Consider the following 5071-nt stretch of genomic DNA (forward strand, 5'->3'; position numbering starts at 1 on the left):
ACAGTTGAACTGGGACTCAGGCCATGAGCCTTCGCCATCAAAATCGACTTAGTGCAACGACAGTTGAACTAGGACTCAGGCCATGAGCCTTCGCCATCAAAATTGACTAAGTTCAACAACAGCTGAAGTAAGACTCAGGCTATGCGCCTTCGCCATTGAATCAAGGCTATGCGCCTTCGCCACTAAGTTCAACAACAGTTGAACTGGGACTCAGGCCATGAGCCTTCGCCATCAAAATCGATCAAGTTCAACGACAGTTGAACTAGGACTCAGGCCATGAGCCTTCGCCATCAAAATCGACTAAGTTCAACAACAGTTGAACTGGGACTCAGGCTATGCGCCTTCGCCATTGAATCAAGGCTATGCGCCTTCGCCATTAGGTTCAACAACAGTTGAACTGGGACTCAGGCTATGCGCCTTCGCCATCAAAATGGACTAAGTTCAACAACAGTTGAACTGGGACTCAGGCCATGAGCCTTCGCCATCAAAATCGACTAAGTTCAACGACAGTTGAACTGGGACTCAGGCCATGAGCCTTCGCCATCAAAATCGACTAAGTTCAACAACAGCTGAACAAATACTCAGGCTATGCGCCATGGCCATTGAATCAAGGCTATGCGCCTTCGCCACTAAGTTCAACAACAGTTGAACTGGGACTCAGGCTATTCGCCTTCGCCATCAAAATGGACTAAGTTCAACAACAGTTGAACCGGGACTCGGGCCATGAGATTTCGCCATCAAAATCGACTAAGTTCAACAACAGTTGAACTGGGACTCAGGCTATGCGCCTTCGCCATTGAATCAAGGCTATGCGCCTTCGCCACTAAGTTCAACAACAGTTGAACTGGGACTCAGGCTATGCGCCTTCGCCATTGAATCAAGGCTATGCGCCTTCAAATCGACTAAGTTCAACGACAGTTGAACTGGGACTCAGGCCATGAGCCTTCGCCATCAAAATCGACTAAGTTCAACGACAGTTGAACTGGGACTCAGGCCATGAGCCTTCGCCATCAGAACCGACTAAGTTCAACAACTGTTGAACTGGGACTCAGGCTATGCGCCTTCACCATTGAATCAAGGCTATGCGCCTTCGCCACTAAGTTCAACAACAGTTAAACTGGGACTCAGGCTATGCGCCTTCGCCATCAAAATGGACTAAGTTCAACAACAGCTGAACTGGACTCAGGCTATGCGCCTTCGCCATCAAAATGGACTAAGTTCAACAACAGTTGAACTGGGACTCAGGCTATGCGCCTTCGCCATCAAAATCGACTAAGTTCAACAATAGTTGAACTGGGACTCAGGCTATGCGCCTTCGCCATTGAATCAAGGCTATGCGCCTTCGCCACTAAGTTCAACAACAGTTGAACTGGAACTCAGGCCATGAGCCTTCGCCATCAAAATCGATCAAGTTCAACGACAGTTGATCTGGGACTCGGGCCATGAGCCTTCGCCACCAAAATCGACTAAGTTCAACAACAGCTGAACTAAGACTCAGGCTATGCGCCTTCGCCATTGAATCAAGGCTATGCGCCTTCGCCAGTAAGTTCAACTACGGTTGAACCAAGATTCAGGCTAAGTGCCTTCGCCAGTAAGTTCAACTACGGTTGAACCATGACTCAGGCTATGCGCCTTCGTCATCAAAATTGACAAAGTTCAACAACAGTTGAACTGGGACTCAGGCTAAGCGCCTTCGTCATTAAATCAAGGCTATGCGCCTTCGCCAGTAAGTTCAACTACGGTTGAACCAAGACTCAGGCTATGCGCCTTCGTCATTAAATCAAGGCTATGCGCCTTCGCCACTAAGTTCAACAACAGTTGAACTGGGACTCAGGCTATGCGCCTTCGCCATCAAGATCGACAAAGTTCAACAACAGTTGAACTGGGACTCAGGCTATGCGCCTTCGCCATCAAAATTGACAAAGTTCAACAACAGTTGAACTGGGACTCAGGCTAAGCGCCTTCGTCATTAAATCAAGGCTATGCGCCTTCGCCAAGAAGTTCAACTACAGTTAACCAAGACTCAGGCTATGCGCCTTCTCCATTAAATCAAGGTTATGCGCCTTCGGCAAGAAGTTCAACAACAGTTGAACTGGGACTCAGGCTATGCGCCTTCGCCATCAAAATGGACTAAGTTCAACAGTTGAACTGGGACTTAGGCTATGCGCCTTCGCCATCAAAATGGAATAAGTTCAACAACAGTTGAACTGGGACTCAGGCCATGAGCCTTCGCCATCAAAACCGACTAAGTTCAACAATAGTTGAATTGGGACTCAGGCTACGCGCCTTCGCCATCAAATCCAACGAGTTCGACCTCGCTCGAACCATAAGGCTTGACGCCTTCGTCCTTAAATCTAACTAGTTCAACCACAGTCGAACCGGGACTCGAACCAAGTGCCTTCATCGTTGAACTCATCAAAGTCCAACCTCCAACGGATCAAGGCGCAGGTTAGGCACCCTCGCCCTTCAAGTAAGTACTCCCAACTCAAACTAAGATTGGGGGCACGTAAAGTCCGGCCCCGGTCAAACTACAAGGCCGCATTTTTTATCATCACGGTCGGTAGTTCGACCGCGCCCGAACTAGGACTAAGACTAAAGGCTAAGTGCCGCTATCGCCAAGCAACGGCTCCGACTCGCTCACCCCGAGTCGAAGAAGAAAAGTCGTCAACAATCAAAAACTAACATGCCTACCAGAGTCAAACTCAAAAGTAAATCACCCCTTCGAACGCATGCAAAGAAAAATCTAAAGGGGAAAAAGGGGAGGTACAAAATAAACACAAGGCAAATAACGGAAAGGAGATCTCATTTATCTACAAAGTTAATTGCGGGTCTTCCCCGCATACACCCGGCCAGGGCCGGTCAGTACAGGAAAAAGAAAAAGAAAAACAAGAAACACCTAAACGCCAAACGGCGAACAAGACAAAAAAATGCTTAACATCTTTTTACTCGGCGCCATCCGCGCCACCGTCTGCACCATCGTCAGCCTCTGGCGTCGCCGCGTCAAAACCACAGTCGGTACGAGCCTCACGAGCCTTTTGACGCGCTCCCTCGAAAGTAGCTTCGGTCACGATGCCGGCCTCCCACAAATTCTTATATACATCACGTTGGGCCTCGGCAAAGACCCAAAGTTCGCGAGCCTGGCTGGAAGAAGCGGCTTGATCCCGTAGGTGCTGATTCTCTTCTTCTAAGGCTGTGATCCGGTCCTCCATGACTTGGGCGTCCTGCTTAAAGACACCGATCCGCTCCTCGAGACTCGCTTCTCTAAAGGCCGCAGCAGCCCTCTCCGATGCCCGTTGGGACTCATGCACGCGGATAGCTTCCTTCAACGCCCCAGCCCTCGACGAGGCATCCCTCACCTGAAGCTTCAATACCGCGACTTCACCCTCCAACGCAGTCACTTTCCCGCTCCATGCCGCAGCGGCCTCCGCCGCCTTAGCCTGGCCCTGGCGCTCACACTCAGCTGCAGCCCTCCTCCCCGCCTCGAGCTCCTCATCCTTCCGCCGGAGCTGCTCCTCGAGAGCACTCGCTCTGCCAACTGCTTGCTGGATCTGAAGCTCCCGCTCGCCAGTTCCTCGACCAAGGCCCGGTTACGGGGATCATTCCTCAAGCGCACGCGCAACTCTCGGCACTGATCTCGGTAGCGGCGGTACTTCTCCAGCGCCCGCAAAAATATCCCCGAGCGGACTTTGGCTCGACGGATGCTCTCCACCTCCAACAAATAAGACTGCAAAGCAAAGACAACGATTAAGATAAAGAACAAACTAAGGCAAAGAAGAAGCGAACCGACGTAATAGTACATACCCTCAAGCCCATCACGGCCACTTCATTCATCAGTCCGATATCCGTAACGCCCCTCAACGATGCATTCTCGGCCTCCAAGCATAGCAGCTCGAACTGCGGCACCAAGCTTTCCCCTTGGAGCAATAAGTTCAACTCCGTGGGAACCTCGATGAAGCGAGATCGCCCCTCTGCGCGCACCACTGAATTGGTGAAGCCTTCCCGGAACATACGGACGTCGTCGGGGTCCAAGTCGGATTCGGACTCGTACTCATCTTCTACAGCATCCCTTCCTCCTTCCGCCACCAGCGAGGTAGAACCACCCGCTGTAGCCACCGAAGGAGCGCTTGCCTCACCAACATTAGCAGCCGCTGAGGAACTACCTCCCGTCTCAGCGACTGGAACCACCAATTGAGTCGCCGAAGCGACGGCATCATCATGGCATAAGCCAACCCCCATTGCATGTCCACCCTCAGGGTCAGGCGCCGCAGCCACACTCCGCTCCGCATCCGCCGGGGGGGAGTCCAAATTAATTACCGCAGGAGGAGCCGGCGTGAACACGACCCTACGCCTTATCAATGGCCTCTCCTCCTCCCCATCTGATGGCGATTCCGCTCTAGGAAGCACAACCCCCGATGGCCCCTCGTCCCGAAGTGCGGCCCGTGCTGGAGAAGGAACCGCTGAAGATTCAACTGATGCCGCCCTCGGTATTGGGCGCGACACCGGTGCCGCAGTAAGTCGAGCAATTGCACCCGGCCGACGGAAGGCCAACTGAGGGGCCCTGACGCGGCGTGCCCTCCCTGATCACAGAAAAACAAAGTTGATGAATAGAGTTGAAATAAAGCGGAACAGAAGAAATCAATTTTTTACCTGCCGCAGGCCTACGGCCATGCTTCCCCCAGAAAGATGCCCGTGTGCGTATCCCCACCGTATGGGGGAGCACGGCCTCGACCCATCCGCGAATCCCAGCTAACGGAGCCGGCGGCAACTTTTCGGCTGCAAAATTGATACGAGTTAACGTTTATGAGCATAAGACGTGAGGAGGGGCGGAAAAGGGAATTCGACGATTAAAGAACTTACGTGCATGATTCCAAGCCTCTGGGAACCCAGTAGAGCACGCTACTAAATGTTCAGTCCTGATGTAGAAGCAGTGCTCAAAAGGGCGAGGGTTGACCTCGTCATCCAGTTTTGCAGTCAGGCCCCTCGTCCCGCGAGGGCACGCTCGAATCATGGTACCACGAACTCTCTGGGGAGCGTAGAGGCTAAGCACATGCTGCAGCGTGACCTCCCTACC

Source organism: Nicotiana attenuata, unplaced genomic scaffold (assembly GCF_001879085.1).
Source record: "Nicotiana attenuata strain UT unplaced genomic scaffold, NIATTr2, whole genome shotgun sequence".
NCBI classification, from domain to species: domain Eukaryota; kingdom Viridiplantae; phylum Streptophyta; class Magnoliopsida; order Solanales; family Solanaceae; genus Nicotiana; species Nicotiana attenuata.